Here is a 19,808-nt window from a genome sequence, read left to right as displayed (position 1 = left end):
AAAACTAATAAAGTCTTCCTAGTATGACATGATAGTACCTGTTGAGGAGCATTATAGCCCGATAAGCCCACATAGATCCATAATTCAAAAATAATTACTTTTAAAGTTGTTTAAATTATAAAATTGAAAGAAAGCAAGATCTGCCAAGTTTTTTCCATTAAAATATTTGGGTCCATAAGTGATAAACAAGGCCTACCTTTACGATGAAGAATTAAGAATTCAGAATTTAAGGCCCAGTAAGAACATCAGAATGTAAAATCATTAAACTGTTTGTTTTATAAATTGATATGCATGTATGAATGTGTGGTTGTCTATGTTCAGATCCGTTACAAGTGTATTTGAGGTCAGGGAAAAATAAAAAATAATGCTCTTGAAGGGTGTACTTGGTCATGGTTTTTAGTTAATTCTATTTGGATTAATTAGTTTTATAAAACTTTAAAACTCAAACCAATCCAAAGAACATGGTTTAATTGGGTGTTGGGTAATTCGTGGTTGTGGTTATTCGGTTAGTTTTAAAGAGATGTTAAAATGAATTTAACATCTTATTTGTTTTTTAATATAATAAATTAATAAATGTATATAAGATCGCATGGTATGTAGCGAGAAGATGTGCGGGAGAACGGGAACCGCAGCCGGAACACTACACCGCCACTGTGGTTTAGGGAGTGCGGGGAAATGATGAGGGGAGACTCCCCCGTCCACTCTCTCTTCATATGATTGGTTAATATGTTTTTTTTTTCAAGTTTTTTTAATATATATATATATATATATATATATACTAAAAATTATAAAAAATATATTAAAATTCATGGTTTTAAATTCCCTAATATAATATTTGTATAATATATATATATTAAAAGTAAAAATAAAAATTAAAGATAGTGAAAGATGATCATTTCCTACTTTTTGGTTAGTAAAAAATAAATGAATGGAAAACTTACTTGACAGTGAAAAAAATGAGTGTTAAAAGATGTCAATAAAAGATTATAATAATTTTTAAATTTGTAAAAAACAGATCTAAAACTATAGCTGTAAACCAAAACAAAAGTACCAAGTGACATATGATCAACAAAATGAATAAAAAAATATTTTGTAAAAAAAAGATTATTTTTCCATGTTTACCTTTTGCAACAAGTGGATAACAATTTAACATCAGAAAGTATGAACTAAGAACAATTAAAAACATATTTTTTCATGTTTGTCCTTATCAATATACAATTGCTATTTGCTCATGTGTGTAAGTTGTGGGGACAGAACTTGAGCAATTTGCTGCCACGTAGATCTCATCAGTTAAAATCTTACTTACATCACCACAAAACAACTAAACTTTGGGGGACAAAACATGAATTAACAAGGTACATCGATTAATATACAACAACAAATCTAGTAACACCAAAGATTATCCATCGATTCCCCATGTTGGTGCACGTTTTGAAGACATGGCAATTTTCAACAAATGCAAACCAAGCAAAATTACGGGACAAAAACCTATTCTTGTTGTTGTTGGTTGTTTACAACCTCTGCGGAATTTAGTTGAAAAAGCTCAATACATCATAATAAAAAATGTGAAATTTAGAATGACAGCGGAAGACATCGGAATACAACATAATCATCATTAAAGAAATCGAATTTTAGAATGACAGAATAAGATTTGATAAAAAAACAAATTTCATAGTGTAAGAAATCGGAATTCGTAATCAAAATTCAGAATCGCAAAATCAGATTCAACAAAATAAGAAATTTCAAGAAGCTTTAAAATTACACATATTTGGATTCATAAACCAATAGAATATCTCGATTCATAGAAATCGATTTGGATAGTGTTTATGAGCCTTGAAAACAGGAAATTGACAACTCATCACCGCTAGGCTTTGGGACGTGATCAATATTAGACTATTGGGCCAGTCCATTAGGATTAAAAAGAATGGGCTATTATTATATAGCTCAATATAACAAGAAAAAAAATTGGGGAGGAAAAAAATTATGAGGCTCTTTGGTATTTGGGGATTTTGGGAAAAAAATATGGGGCCCTTTGTATTTTTGCGGGCCCGGATTGTCCTTACAAAATATGATATCGTGGAATTTAATTTAAAATAGAGTTTTGATTAAATCAAATAATTGAGTTGATCTAAAACAAAAACTATTATAAAATGATAAAATTATCTTTAAGAAATGTAAACTACACTGTAAGATAAAATTTATTTTCATTACAAATTTTTAGTAAAGTTTCACACAATTATATATTTTTTTGCTTATTAATTATGAATATAGAATAGTTTTGTAACTTAAATTAAGTGTATACATTTATTTTTATTCATAGTTATATGACCAGTTTATTTATGAACATAAGTTACCTTGTATATAAAACTATATTATTTAGACAAAATTGCACAAATGGTCCCTATGGTTAGCTGAAAAGTATCACTTTTGTCCAAAAAAGTTTGGACTAGCACCAGAGGTCCAAACTTTCAATTTGTTGCGAATTTGATCCGATTTGCTTTGAACTTTTTATAAACACGATTTTTCTCTTGCTTTCTGCTTTTTTTTAGTTATTTATTTATTTAAATATTTTTCTGATTAAAAAATAAATTAAAATAAATTAACAAAGTCAAATCTCTCTCTCTCTCTTCTTTTATTCTTCTTCACCTGATCTGTTTAGTTTATTCTAAAAAAAATCAAATTCTCAATAACTGATTTATGTTGAGCTTCTGGTTTAAATCATAAATTGAACAATGAAATGAAATCATGTTTTAAACTGTTAGGAACCAATCAAATGATCAAGACATCCATATGATTTCCCATTTCTAGTGTATGCCACTTCAAGATCACTTTTAATCATCTCATCTAGGGAGTTGTGAAGACCGAGGAAGCTAGAGAAGTTTTAACAACCACTTCATGAAGACGATCTCTAGCTCAGTTGCTGCAGAAGAAGATTCCAAACTGAATCCTTTAGGAGACGAAGAACACCCCCACTACCCCTTCATCTGTCTACATCTCTCTTCTCTTCCTGTCGCCATTCTCGTTTCCTGAAACCCTAACACCGTCTCCTTCTCGTTTCAAGATCTGTAAGAACGAGTTTAGATTAGGGTTTCATTTTGGTTTCAAGATCTGAAACCCTATCACCACCATTATCCTAGTGCAAGTTTATGAATCCCTAACAATGGCGTCGGAGGTAAGGTGTAGACGATGACGTATTTGTTTAGATGGCTGACCTTCGATCTTCTTATTTCTCTTCAATCTTTTCATTCGTCTAACCACATCCCTATTATCAGATCTGTAAGAGAGATGGTGATAGAGGTGGCGTCTCACCTGAAATATGTCTACGAGCAAGACTTCACAAAGAAAGCGGTCAGTACCTCCCCTATCTCTGAAATCGTCTCTAGATCAAAATTGATTTCCAGATGAAGATGAGGGATGAACACCCAATAATCGATTTCCAGAAACTGAGAACATGCACACACACTCTTAAATTGTTTCCAGAAACACAAACACACATAATTTTAGTTTTTGATTCGAGTTTAAGTATCCGATTCTTAAGTTACCCTGGAAAAAAAAAACTCACAAATGATTCCATTGAGTTATGATTTAGGAAAACCCAAATGAAAACGAGATTGGAAAGATAACCAGATGAGATATTTTCTTTAAAAGGAGAGAGAGAGAGAGAGATTTGGCATTTATAATTTTTTTAAATTTATCTTTTAATCAGAAAAATAGTTAAATAAATAAAAACCTAAAAAAAGCAAAAAAAACAAGGGCAAAATCGTCTTTACAAAAAAGTTCAAAGAAAATCAGACCAAACTCGCAACAAAATGAAAATTTTGGACCTCTGGTGCTAGTACTATTTTTTTTGGACCAAAGTGTCTATTTTTTGTGGACCAAAGTGTCAATTTCAGCTAACCACAGCTCAAAAGGTATCACCAAACTCAGCCAATCCCACCTCTTGTGGTATCACTCTAGCATACAACTCTACTTGCTCTATCTACAGCTCAAAAGGTATCACCGAACTCAGCCAATCCCACATCTTGTGGTATCTAACTACTCTCTCAGTAGACTCCTCAAATGTTCATCTAGGTATATCTCCTAGGTTACTCACCTACTGAAAGCTCTCTCTAAAAGATTCCTGCTAGCTGCTCCTACTCAGCACATACTCAAGGCAAATAACAGATAACATCGAGCAATAGCATCCCCTAGGCTAAGACATCACAAATCATGCAACTCTAAATACCTAGCCTATCCTCTAGCATGCATCCCTAATATCTCATAAACATCTCATAAATATCTCATAAAGTAAACAATTAAGGGTATTTTGGGAAATCACCGTTCGAGCTCTGGTTGATTATACACACTGTTCCTTCTCGTTCTTCTCTTAGATACTCTTACTCATTTAGAAAAATAATTTCTTTTGAAATTTTTTCTTAAATCCTCAATTTGAGTCTAGACATACCCGAATGTACATCCGAATCCCTCAAACCAAGTCTCTGATACCAACTTGTAACACCGTAAATTTTCAAATAAAATTTTCATTTTAAAATCACATAATTCTCATAACATATTTCACAAAACTCGCAAGTATTAATTATCAAAACACAGCTCCATAAATGTTGATTAAAAATATAGGATCCTCAAAACATAACTCTTTCTCTCATGTATACAATCATCACACAACACGGTAAGCACGAAGCTTAGTGAGATCCCCAAAATACCACACCGGTCTCATGTGTCTCAGTGTGGACCCTCCGGTTATGTGTCATAACGAGGACCTTCCGGCCTCACAGCTCGGTTTCGACCCTCCATTCCAGTATATCAGTGAAGACCCTCCGGTCCCACAACTCGGTTTGGACCCTCCAGTCCAATCTAAGTAAACACAGAATATATCATATATATCACACAGACAAAATGCATAATATAATATAACTCAAGTAAGCACATAGGACCCTCCGGTCACACAAAGATACCACTCATGGTAAGTATAGTGAGAAGACTCGCCTCAAAGCAAGCAAGCAAATACACCTCGTACACGAATCACCGATCTAGCCTCCACCTAACACATATGATAATTATCTCTAATTAAAATCACAACTCTGAATAAAATCATACTAGCCCCTCTCTAACTCTTGGGAAGGGTAAAAGACCATTCTACCCCTCCATGGCCTCCATTAATCATATTTGGTCAAAACCCTAAAAGTCAACATAAGTCAAACTCGAGTCAACAGTCCATGTTGACCCAACTCGTTGAGTGCATCAAAGCAAATTGTCGAGTCCCCTCGTTTCCTCAGAAGCCTCATCAACTCGCCGAGTTACAACATGCTCAGACTCGTCGGGATAAACCCTAACCGACTCGTCAAGTCGGCTCATCGACTCGTCGAGTCCCTTAAGTCAAATTCCCATTCAGATGATTTAAGGCAGAAATGCTTCTCCATACTCTGGATCTGACCTCTTAAATCTCGAATATCACGTAAATTTTATAGCTTTATGTTCATGTATGACATATTGTCTCAATAATGCTAATACAAGCTCTTACAAGGGTTTGGTGCTCAAAAGCTTGCCTCTAGCTCCATAAAGCTTGGTTATTTGGGATCACAAGACCTCCTACAGTCTAGATCTGAGGTTTCAACCTCAAGATATGCTCAAGGGACTCAATAACACAAGGTGGATGGGAGAAAACCCTAAAAACTCCCCCAAACCAAGATCTTCATAAAGAATGATCAAGTTAGCATCTTTTACCTCCAACATAAGCTAACCACTGAAGAATCTCTGGATCCAAACATCCCTCCCTGGTCCAAGCCAAGATGCTCTCCAAATCTTCTTCCAAAGTTACACCAGAACACCCAAATTAGTCTTTTTCTCTCTTATAATGGACGGAACCGATCTAGGGTTTCTCAAAGGGCTTTATGGAGATAAGGGAGGAGAAAATGATGGACTAAGGCCCTTTAATAGGACACAAACCCAAAAAATTAGGGTTTCTCCAAACAGCTCTAACTCACCGAGTTGGTCACTAAACCCACGCGGCCAAAACGACTTCACTTGCCGAGTTAGGCATCCAACTCGTGGAGTTGCTCTGCTAAGGAATATGAATTTCTCAAATATTAAACATGGAAGTTTCGGGATGTTACAAGTTGAATGGCTGACATCTTTGTTGGCACGAAAAAGAGACTCGAGACTCGTCCACACTTAAACTGACTATAAGGTTTTTCTTCAATACCATTTGAAGAAAAGATTCCGACAGGGTGCCATAGAGCCATGTTTTCACCACTGCATTAATTTGGCTCCATTTTGCATCATCCGAATTGTCTTTGGTCATGCCAATATGGTATTAAACACCATAGCCGATGCATTGAGTAGCAAATAACTCATGCCATGCATCATAGTTAAGCTTGTCGAGGTCAAGACGAATCAGAAAACTAGATTTTATGTTCACAAATTCATAAGGTTTTTCGATTGGGTTGGTATTGCTGGCCATGAAGAGAGCGAGCACATAAATAGAAGAAGAAAAGAAGAGGAGATGGTCATGAACACCATAGCCAATGCAATGAGTAGTAAATAACTCACATTGTGCATCATAGTTAAGCTTGTCGAGGTCAATTCGAATTGGAACACAAGATTTTATGTTCACATATTCATAAAGATACTCGATGGGATTGATATTGCTGGCCATGAAAAGAATGAACTCCGAAATAGAAGAAGAAAAGAAGAGAAAATCAAAAGGGGTGAAGAACGACGGTGATAGAGGCGCTGATAGCTAGGATTTCAAGAAAATAATAATATGCTCTGATATCGTATAATTTCATAATTTTCTAACGAATCAATCTTCTCGTTAAGATGCAATAATACAAAATACAACCTGGGCTACCATATAGGCTAGCCTGATTCTAAGCCTATCCAACATATAATTTCCAAAATAATAATAGCTATGGAAGGATCCCGCGTTGCGGGTGTAGTGTTAATTAGTGTTAGTATGTGGGACAGTTTCGGAAACAGGAAACCTTTTATTAATTTAGATGTTAAATACAAATGATAAACAATCATAATGTCAGGGTAGGCAGTCACTCTGCATCTGCTTTGGTAGCATTAACTATAAATTATCCATCATATTGTCATGGAGGTTGTGTGCTTGGAACATCAACATATAGTCAGATACCCAAATAGCAGATGTTTACGTGTTATGGATGGACCAACTATGATTATCCTAGCATCAACATCATCCTGCACACATGTAAATATAGAAAGAACAAAAATACAAAAAAGAGTAAGAAAAATTTGAAATAAGTAAAATGATTTTGTTACAAATACTGAACATACCTTAAATTCTAGGAGTAATCCAGATACTGCATGATAAGTTGGATCTTCAATGTTATCAACAACAAATAGTAACTCCAATGGGCCACCATAAAGGGAAGTTAACTGTATGTAGAGATCCATTATCCATATATTATCAATGATCATATGTACTAATAAAAATTAGAATAAAAAAAATATATCTTCAGCTTTAAAGTAAAAAATAACACTTGTGTTCTCCACTTGTGCAGACTGTAAACACTAAAGCCTTTCAAGGGCATTACAAAAGTGACAGTTGGCACTTCCATCTGTTTTGACTACCCAAGATCATGGAGATCGTGGCTAAGAAATGCAAACTTGTTCCCATCTTTCATATACTTCTTCATTTGTCTTATTTCTCTATTTCTACAAGTGAAACAATATTGTTTGATCCAGTTTCAAGTGAGGAAGATGAAATCAGAATCATACTTGTCATTTACATAACATTCTTCATTATCAAATTTCTGACCATTCACTACTTTACCAGCATTGTAGAAAGTAACAAATCCAAAATATTTGAAGTCCCCCTTGGTATCTCAACTTGTAACAGTTCCAAGTTCATGAAATACATTCTTATGTGTCTGTAAAAATTAGAGCATCCATGATGTCGTCTAACATTTTTACAACTCTAAAAATAAATTCACCAAAACAAAATTTATTATATTAAAAAGCATCCAAAAAGTTGATAATAAAAATTGTTTGCTTACCTGTTATACTTTTGATTTTTGGTTATAATATCCACATGTTGAATCAAATAGTTATCTTTTAGGGCAGTGAGTTTATGAGTGAACTTTGGAAGGTCATGCCTTCAGCCCTTAAGCATGTTAATGAACATGGTGATGAAAATGTGAAGAAAGCAGCATCAACACCGATAATTTCTTTTAATAGCCTATCTTAATTTTCTTTTCTGCTTGTAGCTTTAATTGCATTAGTGGATTATAGCAGAAGCATAACATACTTCATATCCAGTTTTTCATGTTTCTTAATTCAATAAATATGTTATATTTTTGCATTTAACCATCAGTTCATTGCTAAGGGCCTAAGGTTTAGAACACATTTTCTTGACCCTAAGTCCTTTCGATTGCCTGATTCATACGTGTGTGTATATATATATATATATATATATATATATATATATATATATATATATATATATATATATATATATATATATATATATATATATATATATATATATATATATATATATATAAAACAAAGCATATAAACAGAAATTAAAAAAAAAAAAACATTTTTATAAGAGTATTAATTGTGTTTACATGCAGAGCGTGGCCAGGGTCCCAACCTCCATTGGGCGTAAACCAAGCTGATTAATTATGTGCAAGTGGTTATTACTACCAATGAAACAACAAAAAAAGGCATGAAATAAGTAGATGAGCAACAAAACCAACAATTACCTAAAAAATTATGCCCATGTTGAAGACTGAGTGAACAATTGGGTGCTGGTACGGAAGAAGTCAACCCTCTTTCACGATGATTGCAAAGCATCAACACAAAAAAAAAACAATCCCTACAGAAATTATATATTGAAGGTCAAATACAAACTACAAACAACATACTAATTTAGATTGTTGGGTATGACGGAGGTTTGATTTAATAGTTGAACAAAAAAATACTTTATTTATAATATTGATTGAGTTAGAAATTTCATCGAACACCTGGGGTGCTCAACTAAAGAACTATCCATGAAGAGGCAAAATAGAATTAAATAGGTAGTTTTTGGAGGCGGTAACACCTAAATAAAACATGATAGTAGTTTTTAGAAGCCATAACACAAAAATTAAACATGATATACACCTGATGAAATCTAGAAGGAACATAACATTCACTAAACCTGTGAAAACTGGAAGTGATTACAGGGAAAGTGGATGATGGAAGATGGAAGCAATCCAAGGTGGATGAGACCCTACAGGAAGGGCGTCGGCAGGCGGAAGGCAACTGATCATCGCAGAAGAAATCGAACTAATCATTGACGGTGAAGGTGGAAAATTTGATTAAAGCTATCAAGCGTGGGAAATAGACAGGAAGCAAAAGAAACAGATATGAAGTACGGTGGTGTTCCCCTGTAGAGCTAGGGAGGATTCCATCAATTGAAATAAGAGAAATCGTTGGAAGATGCATATGAGAGAAGACTGAAGATGGAATGTGAAATATGGGAAGGTGGGAGGCGAGAGATTTGAGGCAACAGATGGTTACGTGGAAGGATCAAACCCATGAAAGTAGCGGTGGTAAAGGAGAAGACGAACAATATACAAAATGAACAGTATCGGAGAAAAACAAAAAATATAAAAGTGATCGAAAATATACAAATAAAAGAAAAAAGGAAAATAAAAACAATACCCACCCATCACAGCTAAATAATGTTCACCAAGACTTTTATTATTATTATTATTATTATTATTATTATTATTATTATTTACGCTAACATTCCCTATAATTTTTCTTCTTTTACTGATGAGTCCCATTTAAGTAACACTAGTGCACGATTGATATTTTGAAAAAATAAAATAAAAAATGATTGTGATAGGAAAAGGAATCAATGATGAAAATCCCAAGTGTCAAATAACTACAAAGAGAATTGTCCGAATAGCTCCGACCCAAAATAGCCTGCATCAAACCAATCACATCTATTTTGTACAAATATGAATTATGAAAGGCTGCTCCCACATGCATGCAGATGCAGTTTCCACAAGTCAATGGAAATTATTAAAAAAAAAAAAAGGTAAAATAGGGAGGGTTAAATATTGAGGTGTGCCGGTCAAAATCGAACAATCCAAAGTAATTCGACTGGTAATTTTACGTTTACTATCAAAATCGGCCATTCAGATTTTCAAGTATTTGTTTGAAGGATTCAGTATATGGAAGGATTTAGGTTCTAAATCACATGTAATTTTTTGGGTTTTTAAAGTGTTTTATAAAAGAATGATTAATGGTTAGAGTTTATTGTTTTTATATTATTTAAAAGATAACGGATTCATTTTACTTGGTTTGGTTTGTAAAAGATAATCTTAAATGAACTACATGTGTGTGCCAATTCACACGAGAGCCACAACTTTCGACAACTGAAACTACCCGCGCCATGAAACGAAGATAAATAAGTTTGGTTAAACTTTTCTGACCCACCAACCTGTTTTTTATATTGGTCATGTTTGGGTATGCAAATAATTTAGCTGGTTGACCCGTAAACTCATTTAATTTATTTGATTAAAAATTTTTAATATATATATATATATATAAAATAAGTAAAGGAAAAAATAATAACTAATAAGTAAATATGTAATATTTAAACTTTTTTCATGACTCACAAACTTGTCTCTTTAACTCATGAAGTCGCAAATTTTGTATAATTAAATGGGTAATGAGGGTTGGCCTATTTATGACTAATTCAAATTCATGTTGAATAAGACAACAAAAATATACATATGAGTTGGATCAGGATCGAACTTTTATACATCGTCAAAACGCCAACCTATGATCCGCCAACCCAAATACAACACAGTTGCAACCCCTAACTATCCACAACTACACACATTTCCCTTCATTGTTTTTTTTTAGCAACATCCACTGTTCATATGTCAACCTAAAATTATCATATTTGCAAACAATTTACCAGTCAAACCAAAATGTTAACATCCTAATTAAATCAAGATCTCTTGGATTACCAAATCATGTCACACTCTATGAGAACAGTAATAGATCATTAATGAATAATCCCACCAACTACTAAACAAAGCCACCAGAATTACTGGTCCAGGCCATTGCGTGTATGATTTAGAGTCTCAGTTAATAACATTTTATTTACAATCATGGGGTCCGTTTTTAATAAATTTATAATATAAAGAATCTTTTTCTTTGTTGTTAGGCAATACATCACTAAAGCAAGATATTTTCAACAAATAAGATATAATTGAATACAACATAACTTAAATACATAGAAAAATGGACTAGTTTGAAATATCATATTATTAAAAAATTAAGATTTTATAAATCTTTCATCTGTACAGGAATATTTACCAAACTTTTTAAAACAAAACAAATTGTTGAGAAGTATACGAGGGATAACAAAAACATTCACGATAATAATAATGTCGATGTTATTTCATGCCCACATATTCTTCTCAATCTTCATGTAACTACACATATCTCTCAATATGTACTATTCTACTTCCTATCAAATGAATACATTTCAAAACAATAGGTTATATCTCTCAATAATACGTTATGCATGCAAAAACAATACCTCCTATCAAATGAATACATAGATAACCGAGAACCGAACTGAATAGTTTATTCGGTCCTAGTTCAATTCAGTTCGGATCCTATTCTTGTTCGGGTATTTGGTCCAAATATTCATCCATACGTTATGCTCGTAACTAATATATTAACAAGCACAAATTTAAAGGTATAAAAAATCAGCCCTTTTACATCTCAAAACTCTTTTCGAAATAATGTTGCCTTTTAAACTCAACATTAATATAATAAAACTTAACTCAAATCAATTAAATACAAGTGCATTAAAATATGCAATGCATCATGCATGATATGAATACTCGTATCATATCTCCAACTCAACTCATCATAAATTTTCTTTTCCCCATCTCTTACACCTTATTGAGTTCAACTTAATCTGTGCTACTACGTTTCATTAAAGGAAATAATTAGAGAGATCACTCTTGCTTTCAATTTTCCTTGAAATTGGAAGGATTTTGAGAAAAAAAAAAAACAAAACAAAACGTTAATTTTTTTTTCACTTCTTTCAAATTCAGGGACACATTTTTTTTTCCTTTTATTTTCTTTCCTCTTGCAAATGCGAGGTTAGGGACTCTCCACTCCCCATCTTAGCGGTGATCATGTTGGTGATGATCTCATAGCGCTCTTGCCTTGCGCTTTGGTGGTACATCTCCAGCAAATCTTGGTGCATTTCGTATGGATGCATGTCCTCATAGGACTTCTGGAGTTCAAGATTCATAGTGGCCAGCATAATGCAATGAAATTTCGTTGCATCACGCTCGTGGGCCTCAAAGACGGCCATTTCTTCGGGAGTAGCGACTTCTAGATTGATCTTTTCAAGCTTCTTTTCGAGGACATATTCTTTATCCTCGTAACGAGCAATGATGCGAATGTATCTCATCCATTCGTTGAAATTCGATCCATCAAACGTCACTTTTTGACATAGGCTCATTAGGGAGAATGTAACACCCAAAGTTTCAAAGGCCAAGAAAGGAAAGAAAAGCCCTAATTTAAGGGCCGACTCAGCGAGTCCAAGGAGGGACTCGGCGAGTCCGAGCGAGATCCGGGTCGAGGTGTAAGCGACCGACTCGGCGAGTCGGTCAAGGTGACTCGGCGAGTCTGGTCTGTGCGTGGAAAAACCCTAATTTCGGGACTTGGAGCCTATATAAATGTCTTAATCTTCTTCCTAGGGTTCCTTACTGCCTCTTTAGCCCTGGATATCAAACCCTAGCCGTCACATCTCCTAGTTGAGCCTTGGAAGGTGCATTAAGCTTGGAAAAGGAAGAAGGAACTTGGAGGAGAAAGAAGGAGCTATAGATCTGGGATTGTGAGTTCATTCTGAGCACTTGGAGGTAATAAAATAGTTCCTGGACCCCCTTTTTGCACCTAGATCTATGTGTGATTGTTGGGGCTCTTTTGCCATAATGTTATTCTTTTGGGTTAGAAGCCGGATCTGGAGTTGCTACTTCAGATCCAAGTGTGTTAGGGCCTGGAGAAGCATAAAGTATCATCCATTAAGTTGATTTTGAAGCCCTTTGGCCTTACACCCTAGTTTATGGCATATTTTGCCTAGATCTCCTTCTCTACACGTAAAGTTTGCAACTTTACGTGTGGAATAGGCTTGGGAAGGGTGGATCTATAGTTTGGAGTCCATGCATGACTCAAAAATCCTCTGCATGTAAGGAGAACTGAAGGGACTTGGCGAGTCCTTTGAGTGGACTCGGCGAGTAGCATGAAGTTGTGGAGAAACTCGACGAGTGGGATGAACAATTCGTCGAGTCGTATGAAGATTGCCTTGGACTCGGCGAGTCAGGTGGCGAAACCCCAAACCCTTCGAGTTGTGACTCGAATCAGTGAGTCGGGTGGAGACTCAGTGAGTTGAACAGGTCTGGACTTAGAAATCGGTAGACTCGGCGAGTCATGGACTGACTCGGCTAGTCGAGTCGCGAATGAAAGGAATCTGATCATTTTGAACTCGGCGAGTCAGTAGGGGACTCGACGAGTAGGGTTGACCTGGAAGGTTGACTTTGACCAGGACTTTGACTTTGGACCAGGGTGGACTTGATTGTCTTTCGGGGGTCAGTTAGACTCAGTGTTGCATTGATATTGGTAGTTCGAGGAGCAAGGAGAGCAGGAGTTCCGTGAGTTGTCAGGCAGCAGCTAGTGAGATCATCAGCAAGTTCAGCCAGTGCATGTGAGTTTCCCTTTGTGTAAATGGGTCTAAGGCCACAATGCCGGCCCATGTAGTTATGAGTAGAAGACCCGGGGGTTAGCCCTGGGCACAGTATGCTAGTATTGTTGCAGGACGAGGTCCAGTAATAGCGGGCGGGTGCCCAAGGAATTGTTTATATATGATAGTTTATACTTGTTGTCTGTGTGATACATGTATGTGCCTGGTAGGGAGGTGAGTGTGGGCGAGGTCTCATATCTCACCAATAGCAGAGTGTGGATGGGGTTCCATATCTCACTAGTAGCAGATTAGGGGCGAGGCCCGAACTAGAACAGGAGTGAGGGTGGGCTAGGCCCATACCTCACCACCATTAGGAGCATGGACGGGGTTCCATGACTCATCAGTAGCAGGAGATGGGCGAGGCCCAGGATAGGCGAGGCCTTAGGACAATACTAGTTGCATGTGTCGGTTATGTGTTGTGAAATGTTTATGTGTGATTATTTGTTGACGGGTGAGGCCCTGTGACAGGTGAGGCCTATGTAAAACAGATCTGTATCCGAGCGGGGCTCGAAGCCAGGCGGGGCCTGGAGCAGCGGGGCCGTTGTAGCGGGCGAGGCCCGAGGTAGGGGGCGAGGCCCAAGATAGGGGTCGTGACCCAGTATGTGCAGTATGTGGTTATGCATGGTATGTGGTAGGGTGGGGAACTCACTAAGCTTCGTGCTTACAGTTTTCAGTTTTGGTTTCAGGTACTTCCGGTAGCGGAGGGAAGAGCTTGGGGTGATCGCATGGCACACACCATAGACTAGGCAGCCTGGGAATGTTTACTCTGATAACGAGAATGTGTTTTGAAAACTTATACTCATATTATATTTAGAATGATGACTTTACCTTAAGTAATGATTTATTAAAAGAAATTTTTGGTCTTAAATTTTGGATCGTTACAAGTTGGTATCAGAGCCTTGGTTTGAGGGATTCGGACATGCTCTCAGGGTGTGTCTGAACTCAAACTGAGGAATTGGTAAGGAAGTTTTCAAAATGAAAAGACAGTTTTGTAAAAAGAGTTTTGAGAAACGAAATAGTTTTAGAAAAGCAAAAAGAATTCGGAAAGATAAAAACTTTGAAAAGAGAAAAGAGGTGTGGTGCATGCAATCAACCGAGCTCAAGTAAGTACCCCAAAATACCCATACAAGTTTATGTTTTGATTATTAGTTAATAGAATAGCATGCTAGATTAGGACTAAGGATCTAGGGAGGATGCCTTATGTGCCTGTTATATGAGCTTTTGATCTGCATGATAGTGCTGAATAGTCAATAGTAGGATAGCCTGATTAGGTTATGCCTGAGTTTATGAGTTGTGTTGCATGCTAGTTCAGATTCTTGCTATTTGGATATGATTGCTTGAGTATGTTATGGTTAGATTTTCCCTTGTCTGAATGCTGCTTGCTTTGTGCATTATGGGATTCTAAGTGATGGGAGTTAGCCATTAGGTGGATACGTCACGTCACATGTGATCAGGGTTGAATAATCTCAGAGTGTTGGATTTGGTCCTATTGCGTAGCTCTTGTTTGAGTCCAACCGTTGTAGGAACGAGTCTTTTACTTGAAGGATTATCTGAGCCTCGTCACATGTGATGGTATCCAGGTGATAGCTAATTGGCATTGCGAGGAGGCCTTCAGCAGCTGAGGACTAGTTGAGTTGAGTCAAAGGTTTCCCTAGGGTAAGCCTAGGATGAGGTAGTGCTGGGAGCAGTAGAAGTAGAAAAGGGACCTGGTGGAGTCAAAGCAGTTCCTGAGGAAAGTACGGATAGATGTGGAAGGTAGTATGGGCCCGTACTACTGAAAGCAGAGGATCCGTACTCGATTCAGGGAAGGCCGAGACAAGACCGGGAACCTGGTAGTGAGTATGTTTGGTCTCGCAGCAGTGAGGAGCATTCTGATAGTGGTTATGTTGTATGTTTTAGTATGGTGACATTGCAAGAGGGACCAGCGGGCGGATCAGGCGCTGGAGAGGGATTAGGCTCGGGTTTAGGGGCCGAGCAGCTCGAGGAGCGGATGAGAGAGTTGATATCAGTGGAGGTTACGCGCAGTATTCTAGCTCAGACTCCTGTCATCTTTGGCACGGTCAAGGAGGGTATATTGGAGATTTTGGATGAGAGGCTGGGAGCCTTCCGTACTGAGATGATGGCTTTGTTGGGAGCGCGTACCTTGACATTTCGGGAGTTCAGGGCTTGCGGGGCACCAGATTATCATGGGGCTAGGGACCCCATCGCTAGCAGCATATGGTTGGCTGATGTTGCCTACGCATTCTGTACGAGCCGGTGTCCTGAGGAGGACAAGGTCAGACTCGCTTCCTGTCTTCTGAAGGACAGAGCGAGGGATTGGTGGGAGGAGATTGGTCACGCTTTGGGTGATGATGCCGCATTGGACGTGATGACTTGGAGTGATTTCTCAGCGAGGTTTAGAGCGGAATTTTCGCCGATTATTGAGGTGCAGCAGTTAGCCCGGGAGTTTCAGGATTTGACGCAGACTACTGAGACTGTGGCGGAGATCACCACCAAGTTCAGAGAGAGAGCCCTTCTTGTTCCGCAGTATGTCGCGGATGAGGAGATGAAGAAGGCACGATATCACGAGATGCTGAGGGATGACATCAGGGAGTTCGTGAGCAGGTCCGGATGTAAGACTCTGGAGGATATGATTTCTCGGGCCAGGGAGAGGGAAATTGATATGGAGCAAATCCGGAAGAGTAGGCCAGATGAGGTTCAGGTAGCCGCGAGTTCAGGCAAAAGGCCCAAGGAAACGGATTCGAGGTCGAGGGATTATCAGGACCGCAGTCGATGCGGAAGGTGTGGCAGGACGCACGGGGGCGCGTACAGGAGTGGTAGTGGTGGTGAGTCTGGCTGTTTCAGGTGCGGTCGGACTGGTCATTTTAGCAGAGATTGTACTGCTACCATCACTCAGGGATCAGAGTTGGTATGTTTTCACTGCAATCAGCGGGGCCACAAGAAGGCCCAGTGCCCTAGTTTGTTTTCAGCAGGATGGGTGATGGCACCCGCCCCTGCAACTTTGAGGATCACAGACGGCCGTCAGAGCCGTGCGGAGGCGCCTGCGGTAGGAGGCAGGGCTTTTCAGATGGCTACTTTGGAGATGCGAGCAACGCCGTACATTGCAGGTATGCGACTTTCGTTTCAGTTCTTTTATTTTGTGCATGATTATATTGTTATGGTTCTGCATCATTAGCGGTTGAGCATTTTATTTTCTAGTGGGTTCATTGTGATCGAGTTATATGCCATTTGCATACCTTGGTTATTGGTTAGTAATTAAGGGATGAGTTGTATCGAAGAAGGTTACTTTGAGTGCAGTATCCGTAGCATGCCTTGGAGAGACTCGGTATGTCTCGCTAGTTTGGAGCCGTATAAGTTTTAGAATGGACAGGTTAGATCCTTAGCTATGGTAAGCTTGGGATTCCTCAGCGGATTGATTATGGTAGCAAGGATTGGGATTTCTTCTCATCGATCATCGAGGTGTAAGCAGGATCCAAGTGGGGGAGAATCCTCCGAGTGTATAAGGGTAAGGGCACGCGAATCCAGATCGGGTATATGATTCTGAGAAGGAAAGAAGGTAGTTCAGCGGTTGACGAATCGAGTAGTTCAGGGTTGGGAGTTTGAGAACTTCCCATTAGTGCGTGCGTGTAAAGGGTAATGGTGGGTATGTGGTTCGGATTCAGGTTAAAGGGCCGCATGTAGAAGTCGTGTGAGTCGGAATGGAGATCTTGAGGTCAAATTGCAGGAGATGTTTTCGTGCTAGCAGTCAGTGGTGGAAGTATTGTCAGGCTACGGGGCAGCCGTAGCATTTCGTAGTAGCTTCGTTGGCGGAGTCGGGGCGAGGCCCTTATCTCCTAGCATTCAGATATGGATCGGGAATGGGAATGGATGAGAATGGTATGGAGTTGCCGGTATAGCCATTGAGAGATGGGACCTTGGAAGAGGCCGCTCTAGGATATAGTCGGGTGAGACCCGTGGGCGAGGCCCGTATGAGGATAGCAGTGTAGGTGAGACCTGGGAGCAGGGTGGCTCAGTAGTACGGTTGGGTGAGACCCGTGGGCGAGGCCCGTGAGTTTTAGCAGCACAGGTGGGACATGGTAAGGATCTTAGCGTCTATGCAAGGGGATCGGGGATCCCAAGAAATTGTCGTGCCAGCATGGTAGAATAGTGATGTGTGTAAAACTCACTTAGTTTTAATCCTACTTTAATTATCAAATAACACACAAAAGGCAGTGAACCTATCAATTGTGGTATAGCTAAATAAGCAGGGTATCGAACAAAGGGAACAACAAATTAAATTAAAAACTAATTCTATCTAAATTGATTAAGAGAATAGGGGTTTTTCTCTAGTTTTACAAGACTAGAAACTTACTAACTATAACTAATTTAAGACTAGAAAATAACAATTTAACTAGATTCAATAATGGGAAAGGAACTTCTGTTTAGTTCAACTTGGTTAACTTTATGGTTGATTTTAAGGTAATAGTGCAATGGATTAATTCTTTCGTTGGTTACCGATTCAAGTGATTAGGTTCATGTTCACTACCCTAATCCTTAGCAAATAAACTAACTCAAACAGTGGCCAATTGCTTAATTTAATTATATTTACTAGATTAATTATTCGGATTAAGTTAGACTTGCAATAGCTAATTAATTTATTATTCTTAATTAACCTCTTGTTTGATGGTCATCTTACAAGCTTGCACATGAATTTACTCAATTTCCTTATTAATCCTAATTTCATATTCATTAATCCTAGACATATGGTATAGTGGTCACATATCATACGAGGTTGATAATCAATAGATGTTCATGCTAATCAATTATCTTCCTATTAACAGAAAATTAATTATCATTCATACACAAGGTTCTTTAGCAAGCTAAAATAACAAAAATTCTCCAACTTGGAATTAATCCTACCAATCAATCAAACCATATTGTCAACTTTGTATTCCCAAACAGAAGTCTAAAGAATTTAGTTCATAACTAAGGTAAATAACAGCAAACAAACAAGTTCAAGTTGCTTAATCATGTTGACAAAACAAAAGAATAAGTAGAATGATGAAATTGTGCCTTAATTACTCCCGGAATTGAATTCTAGCTTCCTTGGTCGACTTCTAGGGTTCTTCTGGCTTTTATTTCGCAGCAAAGCACTTCTGAAACTTCCCAGAATTCCCCTCTCTCGATCTGTGGAGTTATCTTTAAATATGCGTTTCGACTCGTCGAGTCATATGGTGACTCGTCGAGTCCCTCTCACATTCTCCGTATTACGATAACTATCTGAAATTCCGAATCATTATCCTTCTGATTCCTCGATCGGACTCGTCGAGTCCAGGCTCGACTCGACGAGTAGAAGCTTTTTTTTTGGTGTTTTCCTTCTTCATTCCACTCTCGAGCTCCTAACCGCTTCTCTTGCTTCCTTTCGCTTCCGAGCTTCATCTTTGGACTGAAAAACATAATTTAACACTTTTAAGTACCTTTTGTCCATAATATGCAATAATTTAGCTAATATATGAATAAAAAACTATACTAAATACACACTAAATATGCACATATCAAATAGATTGCGCAGTATAGGTGGCGGAAGTATCTTCAAATGTCGCTGGGAGTGACTAGTGGTTGTGCTGGGTCAATAATCGGTGAGGGTCGGTAATCCGGTTGTTGATAGGTTGGTAGGGACCAGGATGGTCTCAGTTCTTTCGGAAGACAAATAAGAATAGCAGGATTTCTAGTTAGTAGCAGTGCGGGGATGCAGAGTATGGTGGAATTCAGTTAGTCGATCGTGGGGTGCTCGACACCAAAGGATAGCAGGATGAATGCCCAGAGGGTACTGGCAATGATGACTCGTACTGGGAGTGGTGGGAGTAATAGATTTGGTGAGGAAAGGGTCTTCACAGCGGCAGAAGGGATAGTTGGTTATGGAGCGTTGCCTTGGGAAGACAGGGAAATCGCGCAAGGAAAGAAGGGGTGGACCCCTATGTTGCAGTACTCGGAGATTATCAGAAAGATTGTCGGTTGAGTAAGTTGTGTTTCC

The 19,808-nt window shown here is 38.0% G+C and overlaps 1 long non-coding RNA gene across 3 annotated transcripts; it reads right to left on the bottom strand.

Moving 5' to 3' along the window:
* Positions 1–6,966: 6,966 nt before the first annotated feature.
* LOC145048254 (uncharacterized) lies at positions 6,967–9,651 on the bottom strand. 3 transcript variants are annotated; one of them, XR_013682786.1, is made up of 4 exons: positions 9,133–9,651; positions 8,733–8,845; positions 7,300–7,895; positions 6,967–7,203 (listed from the first exon to the last, which is right to left on the bottom strand). It is a non-coding gene; the product is annotated as an uncharacterized LOC145048254 (long non-coding RNA). The 3 variants fall into 3 exon arrangements; XR_013682784.1 differs by having other exon boundaries at positions 9,170–9,650; XR_013682785.1 differs by having other exon boundaries at positions 7,300–7,401; positions 9,170–9,646.
* Positions 9,652–19,808: the final 10,157 nt, after the last annotated feature.

This window comes from Lactuca saligna, chromosome 5 (assembly GCF_052625555.1).
Source record: "Lactuca saligna cultivar CGN05327 chromosome 5, ASM5262555v1, whole genome shotgun sequence".
NCBI lineage: Eukaryota > Viridiplantae > Streptophyta > Magnoliopsida > Asterales > Asteraceae > Lactuca > Lactuca saligna.
This window is presented reverse-complemented; position numbering and strand designations above follow the sequence as displayed.